We start from the raw sequence: 12,261 nt of genomic DNA, 5'->3' as shown, positions 1-12,261 counted from the left end.
AAGGGTCGGTACCTCAGGATACGACAGATGCCCAAATCATCACCTTGTACTAGAACAAGAGCGGATTAAGCATCTTCAGCAACTACAAATGGATATCTATCCTGAGTGTTGTGGGAAAAGTCTTTACTTATGTCGCCCAAACAGACTACAGAAACTTGCTGATAGAAAAAATGTGTCCAGAGCTCGGGTTCCGCTCAGAGAGATCACCATATATATGATTTATCTATTAGTTTACTGCAGGAAAAGTGCAGAGAGCAACGCAAGCCTCTCTTCCTGGCCTTCATAAACCTGACAAAAGCAGTCGACCGCGTCAGCAGAGATGGACTTAACAGCCCTGGCGAAAATGGTTGCCCACCAAGACTTCAGAGCGTGATTCAGTCATTACACGACAACATGAAAGTCAATGTGCAGTAAGAAGGCTCGCCGTCTGATGATTTAAACATCCACAGTGTCGTCGAACAGTGCTGCGTCCTACCTCCCACTCTGTTTAGCATCTTCTTTGCTGTCCTACTACAGCGTGCCTGTGGAAAATCCATACAACCGGTCAGACGGCAGTCTGTTAAACATTACTCGACTGAAGGCAAAGAGCAAAGAAATGGATGAGATGATCAGGGACATGCTATTTGCAGATTACGCTCCTCTAGCCACCCTATCCGAAACACAACTGCAGAGAATATTTAGCCGATTTGCAGAGGCATGAGGCGATTTCAGCCAAACAATCGGTCTGAAGAAAACAAGTGTGATTTCTCAGCAGGCCGAAAATTTAGATAATCATAAGTGGTTGAACGCTTTTGAATCAGTCAAAAGCGTTTTACGTAAACTCGTGGTTTATTAAGTGTTATTTTTAAGTTCAAATAGTATTGTAGTCTTAAATTGCTGTTGCAGAAGAACTGGTCGTATTCTCTTTAAACGAAAATGGACTTATAAACGTAACACTTCATTTTTACATATTTATTTAAATAAACACCTTCCAAACAGTTGTCACATTAAAACATGTACTTCTTCATGTGCAATCTTAATAGACATAATTTTGAAAGACTTAAGCTATTGAAAGCATCGTCTTGTCAACTTATGATCGCGATAATCTCATTCCGTTGCAAAATTGCGTTGTGTTATAGCCGTGGCCTAAATATGCAGAATTCTTGGATTTATTTTATCGATTTTAGTCACGTTTATCAAGATAACTGAAAAGTTAAGTGGAATATTAAAGCCTCTATCCAACAACTATATTCCACTCAATCCTGAAATAACGATGCTCAATTATAATGAAGCAAATGAGTGTTGTCTCCAAGCACTATTTCATTTGTAACAAGATTCATTTAGTCAATTGTCCCAACCTCTTAGTGCGATAAACATGCATACTTTACCGTCGGTGTGGTTCGAACGTATCTTATATTAACGATTCCATCCCGAGGTCTCACATTGGAAAGCGTGTTTGTAAATAAATTGGTTAATAATTATAATTATATGTCCTATTTTCATGTCATCCTTTATTTAAGTAGGTAAGATGCCAAACTATTCAAATCTTAATTTATTATGTATCGCGTTCGTTGACGGAACTTTAACTATGTATGTAGACTATTGACGTTTGCTTTTAAATGTTACTTCTTAAAACATTTGATAAGATGATAACTTTACTCCCATTTCTCACACATACGCACGAACGCATTCAATCACGCACACATGTTTGTTTTGTCGCCCTAAACAGTTATCGTTAAGATACTAACGTTTTGAGCTCTAGGATTGCCGCATGAGAGCCTTACACGCAAGGCATGCTCATAGATTTGCACTCAGATAACAGAGAAAAAACAAAGGCACGCTGAGAGTAAGTTTTGTTTGCATTTATGTTATGTTCATGGAATCTTATGGAATTACAAATAAAACGCTAATTGATAATACAAGTACGGTTTGATGCATGTGCTAATTAATGGAAAACTCACTGCGTTTATTTGATTTATTTGAAATTGTAATTTTGTCGCGTGAGTGAATCCGACACAAATATGCGACAAACCAATTGTATTGTCTTGTTGGTATCTAGTGGCGCGTATACTCCGTTCTCGGATTGTTCGATTTTTTCCCACATATTCTGGGTCGTTTACAACCGACAGAGTAATTGTTAGGCGAACCACAAACACATATATTGTTCATAATGTAAGCATTTCTGAAACAAAGTTTGTCAACACCTAATACTATAAAAGGGCGGGCTTGTGTTATTGAATCTGATATGTCAGTTAAAACGATTCACTGATTTTTTTACACTCGGCTATCGATTTTGTAAGTGAACAAATGTAAATGTGTGAGTCGGCTTTATCATTTTAACAGACCTTCAACGTTTTTTTATGTATATTTTTTTCACTTTTTAGGGATGGATTACACTTATTCAATTCCCATAGGTTCCCATTACAAAACTGCCAAAGTGCGCTGTCCTCTGCCAATTACTTCAGACAAAAATGTACCATCTTGCAATTAAAAAAAAAGTAAAATTCGCCCAAAGACAAGCACCATCGGAAAACAATGTTTCGGCAGTGAGATTTCTACAAAAATTCCGTATGTCTATAAACGCACTCCATACAATAATCTGTCAATGTAGTCCGTGACGAAATGCACCGAAATGTTGCATAAACACATATAATACATGAGATAATCACATACAGCATGGATGCGATCACGAAATCGCTTTTAAACCAGAATAAACGAGTGAATCTAGAAATAGGCACTACTTTCGATCGGACCATGGAGTGATACAAACTGATTAGATGTATTGTAACCTTAAAGGGAACACACACTTTTGAGTTAATTGAAATCTACATCATTATGAATCTGTTGTTACAAACACTGCAAAATTCCAGGCCGATATGACTAGAAATACCCAGTTTACCAGTGTATAAGTACACTCAGTACATTACCAAATGAGATATTATGTATAATTATACAAATTTATATACAGGATACAAGGCAGCTGCAGGTATACAATACGTTTGTTGTGTTTGCATGTTTATCTTATTAACATACTTACCTACAAAAGCATATGAACATATTAAGATGTATCTAGTGTGATCATACTGCTAGCTGAAATATAAACAAAACGAATGCAATAACTTGTTTTGTGCCGGATGGAAAGCGACAACGACAACGAGCGAGGCCTGGTATTTGGGAGATAAGTCTGGGTTAAGGTTCGGTTAGGATTAGGGTAACCCCTTACCCAAACCCGACCCCCTAACCCTAACCCTTACCCTAACCCTCTAACCCCCACCCCCCATGCGCATTACAATACCATGCCTCGCTCGTTGTCGTTTTCCTCTTCCCTTCTTTAACGTTTAGGCTGGAAACCCAAACACCTCTCAGTATAATTTTGTTAAGCCTTTTCGGTGTTCGCAACAACAGGGTAACTCAATATGAAACTGTCTCATGAATGTTAGTTAATAGCTTAATATGTCAAACATTTTAAAAATATTTTAATGAACGTAGCCTTGTAAAATCTCTATCTGTAAAGGCTTCATTCTTCCGACTTTGTTCTTAAGAATCGGAAGACTATAATATTATATACTATGAAATACGAGTAAACACCACATTTCAATTTGATAACTATCTAAACATTCGTTTTGTTTTCTTGAACATGTTTTTGTCCTTTTTCTTTTACAACATATTAACTATATACATTTGGAGTTAGATTACACAAAATGCATTTATAGCTTGTATGTGCAATAAAGTGTATATTCAGCCAAGGAAATTCTGCGCATCCGATAGCCGCCTACATTACAATACTTTATAAAATCGTGATGACATAACAAAAAAATGTATATAAACTTATCGTTGTATGGTTTTTGCTTACGTTACACGTTGTTGACCTTTTAAGAGTTGTGTAAAATATATTGTAAAATGTAATTTAATCGTTGTTTACCGAATGTTGCATAATTGAAACCTTATTCATGTAAATAGGCCCTTGATAAATATTTCAAACCAGTACGTGAGGGGCAGTCAGTGCGAAATCAATTTATTATCTTGCAAAGCCGATTTAAATGAGGAACGTCATTTGATAGTTTCATTTCCCAGAAGTGTTACGGTCAGACACGGAATATCCTTAATCGTCTCTTAGACATCCCAAAACAATTCCACTGGACTCCCGAAGCGATTTTACCAAATCAGAATGATATATGGACATTCGCCTTGGGAGTCTAGTATTCGTCACTCGTGTAAAAGGTCAAATACAAAGGTAATTATTAGAAACTATATAAATCGTTTCTTATGTTGATGAATTTATTTAGAAGTCTGTCAAAGACACAATTTGACATTACCGTTTCGATGATTTGGTCATGTTTTTTTTTTACCACAGAAGAACAAAATTGGATGTTGATGAAATCATTAATATTTGCATATACAAGAAAATACCGTATTGAAAGTTAACATTTAGATTTACTATTCGTGCATGATATGTCGATTGTTTTTGTTTTAAATACATGTAAAGGTATTTTTGTATCGTGATTCATTTCAACAATACGTGAAATATAGCAGAACCTTCAATATCAAATTTAAACCTGGAATACAGCATAACAACATACACAGATTAAAAGCTTACAACTTTTTTTCCGAAAATGGTAAAAGTTGACTCCTTCCATATGTAACAACTGAACGTTCTCGTTCAATCCCAGAACATATTCACACATTTATGATTATTTATAGTAAGTGTCTCTTATATATGACGTTTTAATGCAAAACTGCATCTATTACAAAGCAATGGATTTGTTTAAAAAAGGTCTAACGGCATTTCAATATAGGGAAGTGTCATGTTAAGACTATATTACATCATTAATGTGCATTTCCTTGCTAGGTCATATTATTTTACATCAAAAAGGACGTACTTCATTACGCAAATGGAACGTCGGTTATTTTATGAGGATAAGACTCCAAAGATTTCAAAAATAAGTCAGTTAACCTACTCGACCTGAGATTTAAAAAAAAGAATTGTTAAAACTATGTTCAGCCGTCTATCAACAACAAATACTAACCTTTTATGCTGGCCGATATGATTCTAAGGTGTTCATTTAGCGAAGTTTCCTTGTTGTCATGGTTACATTTTCATGGAAAAGACACTCTTAACTTATCGGTTCCAAACCCAAAAATGTGTTTTATTGAAGCGATACAAAATTAATTATTGTTTGAAACGCTATGTGTGTAAGTTCTACTCTTTTTGAAATACATACAACGAACTAAATTATTATAAAATCAATCACCAATATCCTTCTGCATGAACTAATAACAAACCCAGCCTCATGTTTATTATGAATAAAATATTTTCGCAAACGATGTTTTTGTTTTTCTAACTGTAAAGCTTTATTGTGTTCACAAACTTATTAAAACAAAACTTTATTGTAAGTACCCAAGAATTACTAAACGATTTGCGCTTATATATATTAGCTCATCCGTAATAATTAAAAGGCGAAATTCCTTATTCTTAATTATTGCAATAATCTTTAAAGATTATTTATTGGAACGTGAAAAGTGGAAGTGTCGGACTGCACAGGCTAATAATTCCTCTTATTAGCTTTATTATGGCAAATATTACAGCAAATAAAACACTGGGTTTAATTAGATTGTATAATACGACGCACGTCTGCGTAATGATGGATGAAACGGTCGACAACGCGACAAACGCATCCCGGATGGACTATTTGAGCCTCTTTTGTGAAAACTTGCATGTGCGTAAAGTATCATCCCAGATAAGCATGTGCAGTCCGCACAGGCTAATCAGGGACGACACTTTCATCTTTTATGATATTTTTAGTTTCAAGGAAGTCTCTCCTTACCGAAAATAAAGTTTAGGCGGAAAGTGTCGTCACTGATTAGTCTGTGCGGACTGCACAGGCTATTCTGGGATGATACTTTACGCACATGCATTTAGCCCATTTTTCTCAGATCAAGGCCCTTTTTTATGAATGAGACGGTTACAATTCCTTAACAGACTTTCCGACAGTTGATTACAAGTGAAATATTTCAATCCCATTATATTTACTGATACACTTGGGGACTTTTCTAACGCATCACTTTTCAAACTTGAATATCTCAGTTATGAGTAAAGATATTGATTTAAAGTTTTCATTTGACTACATTCTATGCAAGCTTACGATAAAATCATTCATCCGTGACGATTGGACGCTTTAGCACGTGGGGTAGGTGTGGTTCCATATTTTTGCACGTTGAAATGTTGAAACGAGATTTAATTATAGTTTTATTTCATTTTAATTATGTAAGGTGGGTTCTTACACAAGGGAAACATAAAATAAATTTACAAAACAATATAGCTCGCATGGATATTCAGGAGCGCAATTGCGCACTTTGCATTTTACAGGCTACCTTTCCCACTTGCTTAAGCGTCCGATCGTCACGGATGAATGATTGTATCGTTAGCTTGCACATATTGTAGTCAAATGATCACATGTGCAATTTTAAATAAAATTATTTACTCATTACTGAATTATGTAAGTTTTAAAAGTGTTGCGTTAGAAAAATCACCAAGTGTAATAAAAGGTGATAATAAGGGAGCTATATTGATATGATTAAGTGATGCGTTAGAAAAGTCTCCAAGTGTATATGTATATTTGCAATTGCTGGCAGCGTGCTTTTGTATATTACCTTACTACAGAGCAAAATGAAACGGACTGTGACAAATGCGTTTCTTCTGCAACTTTTTGTCAGCGACCTGCTTCTTGCAATTGTCTGTATTCCTTTCACTATTGTTCCAATTATGCTCCGCAATTTCGTCTTATGGGAATTCATGTGCATATCCATTCGCTATTAACAAGGCAGGCAATACAAGACAATACAAAACAATTATAAAGTAAGTTTGAACAATTAATAAAACTACTATCATTCTCGTACACAAACAATGTAAAATATTACACATATTAATGCTATTTGAAAACAATCCACCAACTTAACCAAACACATACACTTTAGATTCATGTATTGACTTACGAGTCTGAATGCTTGCTCTGCACATGTTGCAAATAAAATGTGTTTTCCTTTTGCACTATTATGTAACATTAAACACTAGCTCTATATTTTATATTCTATAATAATCGAGCCATTTGCATCGGGATATTTTAATGTATCAAAGAAGCATACCTTAGTGTCTATTGATGCTGTTTCATTCACTTAGTTTATGGTGAGATTGTCAAATAGTTCGTCGTGACACAATAAACGTAGACAGAGTCCAATTCTGATTTCTTTACGTTTTATTTCTGCTTATTAACACAACACAACGTTTTCATTGGCGTCGCTCTGGAGAGCGGCGACTAGTATGTAATGTTGTTTTTTTCGCTAATGGGAGGAGCAGTTATTTTACGGATCAATGTATATCTTTTTGTTTTAAGAATATCTTGCATAGTGGTGATTTTGTGTGTAAATTAGTGTAATATTTATATATATTATATTTTTAATGTTTATATGTCATTATATATATATATATATATATATATATATATATATATATATATATATATATATATATATTTATATATTTATATTTATATATATATATATATATGTATATATATATATATTTATTTATTTATTTATATTTATATATATATATATATATTATTTTAAATAGAATTTAAAAATACTGCGTTTTAATGCGACCTTAATACAACGTTGCACATTCTTATTTAAATTAATGGATGCCGCGTGGTGACAACGTTAATTAAAATTTCTTACATCCCTTAAATATCTTATAAAAAAAATACACGTGTTTTTATATTAACAAATAAATGCAAACAACACATCTATTTTGCATGTATTTTTGTTGTTGTTTATGGTTGTCTATCATAGGCCCTGAGTACTATCCCTACCACATATAGAGCGCGAAGCGCGACACGTATTATTGATTGTAACAATGAGTTGTGATAAAGGAAGCAGCCGCTTATCAAGGAGGAGCTGTGTCCCAGCAACCCGTTTTCCTAGAGTCAAGCACTCATCGGGGTTGTTTTTTTAAGAACCACATATAGAGCGCAGAGCGCAAGCGCGACACGTATTACTATGGACCCTTTGGTATTGACTCTTTGGGTGACACTATCAATGCGCATTTTGTGAGATGAAGCAGATCTTTTAAAACCTACACAGTTCTGTTCCATTAATGAAAATTGCACACGGATGCCAGTAAAAAAGGAAACCAATGTTAATACAATGAACTATGGAATGTTTGGGGGTTACAACACAAAATCATAGATAATGGTTATTTGGGGGTTATAACACAAACATCATAGAGAATGGTTATTTGGGGGTTATAACACAACACATAGATAATGGTTATACCAGTATCTTTTTCTATTTTGATTAAAATAATCGGGCAATATATTAATATTTACAGTAGAAAAAAATCCTTCCATGTAACTTCATTGAGTGACTTTTACACTGAAATTCCCGACGCCCTTTGATGCTTTGCATCAATACTTACCTTGTAATGTTTGTCAAATACAAGATACACGCGAAGCCCGCAACGGACCCAGCCCGCGAAAGCAAGCAACAATGCCCTTCTATCAAATCTAACCGCGGAATTTTCTTGCTATATAAAACATCACGTTTTATACTGAAATACACATCAACATAAAATAACACGATTCCTTATAACATAATACTTGTTACTTGCCGATTGGCTGACCGCTAATGTATTGTTCCAATATGACACCCCCCCCCCCCCCCCGGGAATGTAGTATAAAAATTATTCATGTGTTTATCCATTTATCGAATAATCCTTTCAAACATCTGATTTGACTATTTGTGGTGATAATAAGGTATTATTGTAATCCTCGGTACTCGCACAGTTTAAGCAGATCTTTTAAAACCTACACAGTTCTGTTCCATTAATGAAAATTGCACACGGATGCCAGTAAAAAAGGAAACCAATGTTAATACAATGAACTATGGAATGTTTGGGGGTTACAACACAAAATCATAGATAATGGTTATTTGGGGGTTATAACACAAACATCATAGAGAATGGTTATTTGGGGGTTATAACACAACACATAGATAATGGTTATACCAGTATCTTTTTCTATTTTGATTAAAATAATCGGGCAATATATTAATATTTACAGTAGAAAAAAATCCTTCCATGTAACTTCATTGAGTGACTTTTACACTGAAATTCCCGACGCCCTTTGATGCTTTGCATCAATACTTACCTTGTAATGTTTGTCAAATACAAGATACACGCGAAGCCCGCAACGGACCCAGCCCGCGAAAGCAAGCAACAATGCCCTTCTATCAAATCTAACCGCGGAATTTTCTTGCTATATAAAACATCACGTTTTATACTGAAATACACATCAACATAAAATAACACGATTCCTTATAACATAATACTTGTTACTTGCCGATTGGCTGACCGCTAATGTATTGTTCCAATATGACACCCCCCCCCCCCCCCCGGGAATGTAGTATAAAAATTATTCATGTGTTTATCCATTTATCGAATAATCCTTTCAAACATCTGATTTGACTATTTGTGGTGATAATAAGGTATTATTGTAATCCTCGGTACTCGCACAGTTTAATGGATTTAAGAGATTGTTAAATACACATTGCTGAATCACAGATTCATTCGTCTATAGTATCTTATCTTTGACCGTTCCAATTGTTGATTTAGCCTACTTTAAAAATGAATGTAATGTATTCTGGTTTTTACTTGCAAGAGATCTTAATTAAAGTTTTATTTTATTTATACTCTTATATTATTTATAATTTAACAAATAATAATAATGTTCAAATCCTATTATCATGGCCAATATATCACAAATATTTATTATTAAATTTCCAAACTGCATTTATATTATTATTGTTTCTACCATTCTAATATTTTCTTTATAGAACCTGTAATATTGTATTTAACATTATATGCTTTTACGTTACAAGATGAATATAATATAATGAATCACTTAAACGTTTTAATTCAATACATTATTTGCGTGGTCTAACTCGTCAAGGCTCTTAGTCCACAAACCTACGTTTATTTCGAACTGTCTGGACAGCAGTAGGTTTTTCAATTACTCACTGTATATAACAAGCGTCTGGCATTATATTCGTTATAATTCAATAAAACTATGTTAAATAATATTTCAAGCAAAAACACAATCTCAGCTTGAAATGATCTTTAACTATAAACATATATATAAGTCCGTACAATGGTGAGCAACATCAATTTATAGTAAAAACTGTTGTTTGCATACAGTCGATTCGGAACATTAATATCAATTGAGACATCTCACAACAACTACACCGATGTAATAGCTGGTCAACCAATTGAGCATATAGTCCGTTTTGTCTCAACTGTCAAAGCATGAATACTTTCACGGTGGTCTAATGCGTTGTTTATATACTAGAGTTAATCGGTTTTGTCTCAACTGTCATGGCATGAATAATTTCGCGGTGGGTAAATGCTTTCTTTATCATATAGGGTTTATCGGTGTTTCATGTTTTGCAAAAAAATAAAAGAAATATTGTAAGCATGGTATTCAATACTGCAGGATTCCAACTTCCTGAACATGCATAGGTTAGAATCATAATGTTGGTCATTTTAAACTACATTAATTGTGGTTGATTTCCGAAATTTAAAAATATCTTCGCATATACTCTTTACCTTTTAATAAATGTATATACAATGTCTTTGTTTGTTTTACACTTTGTTAACATTTAACCATTTTCAAATTAAAAAAAACGATACAAATGGACAAGTATTTTTATTAATTTTGTTATTCGTTGTCGTATCCGCCTGACAAATAGTATAAATCTGTCCCGGGCCGATTCGTCTTTACTGAAAAAAATCCGATCGCTCGACGTCAACTGAACAAAATAGTGTCCACACTCAGTATCAGTCCAGAAAAATAAATTAAATTGAGCCACACATCAACAAGAGCAACCTCATAACGGGTGCCACGCTCGGCTGCGAAAGCTTGTCAGATTTTTTTAGAGGTCACAGTGACCTTGACCTTTGACCTAGTGACCCAAAATGGGTGTGGCGTGTAGAACTCATCTAGGTGCATCTACATATGAAGTTTCAAAGTTGTAGATGGAAGCACTTTGATTTTAGATCCAATGTAAAGGATTTAGCACGACGCCGGCGGACGGCGGACGTCGGACGGCGGACGACGAGCAGGCTTTGACAATACATCGGGTTTTCTCCGAAAACAGCCTCGCTAATAAAAATTAGACAATATATATTTAAAAAGTAACATAAAAATAACATAATTGCCATACCGAAAAAACTGAAAAACTGAAACTGTCGATTACAAATTATAACGTATTTTATTGAATATTATACAATGTGTACTTCGCTGTTCTTTCCTTCTATTAAGTTATCATCTTAATTTCCTAAATATGTTTATAATTGTCGATGATGATTTGCTGAACTGTTGTAGTATGTTTCGCTATAGAAATAATCACTTCATGAACGCTATCCCGAAAATCTAGAAAGTCCAGATCAGATTTGTTTGTTTTTGTCACAGAAACACGTAGTGAAACACGTCATCGATGTAGAAATTAGTTGAACGAAAACAAGCATGGAAAGCTGGCTTGGTACTTACGGTCAGTAAATGCCATAGCAGTAAGTTATATTTTAAATTGTAATAGTTACATAAGCCATTCAAATTTACCGTCCATGCATTAACATGCCGATTTAAGACAATTCTTGTAGATATTCACGGGTTCGAAATACATGTTAATAGTTACGGAATACCGTTATTTCCATCGTGGTTACACATTAAAATCCATAGGGCGACAATGCGATAGTGCGATAGTACTTTCTTACTTACTTACTTATTTACTTACTTACTTACTTAATCACTTACTTACTTACTTTATTGCTTAACACATTTATTTATTTATTTATTTATTATTTTTTATTTATTTATTTATTTATTTATTAACGAAAGCACCATATTCACACCATAACAGTTAGCAACATTGTGTAAATAAATGACGTCATATTTATGATGTCTTAATCCACAAAAATTATCGACGTATACAGCGCACTTATCCATCTTTTTTTTCTTTAAAATGACAGCGTAAAACGTTTATATCTTTGAGGGGCCTTTTCACGTTTTAGTTTTAATCGACAAAATTTAAAAAAAAAATTGTTTTGATGCGCAAATTTTCGTTTCAGTTATGATATGTGTGAGGAAATAGTAATACTGAACATTTACCATGCTCTAAAATATCAATTATATGCATCTTTAGACGATTTAAAACCCTGAAAATAATAAAGGC

This window comes from Dreissena polymorpha, chromosome 4 (assembly GCF_020536995.1).
Source record: "Dreissena polymorpha isolate Duluth1 chromosome 4, UMN_Dpol_1.0, whole genome shotgun sequence".
Classification (NCBI taxonomy): Eukaryota; Metazoa; Mollusca; class Bivalvia; order Myida; family Dreissenidae; genus Dreissena; species Dreissena polymorpha.
The sequence above is the reverse complement of the archived record's forward strand: the minus strand, read 5'-3'. Positions refer to the sequence as shown.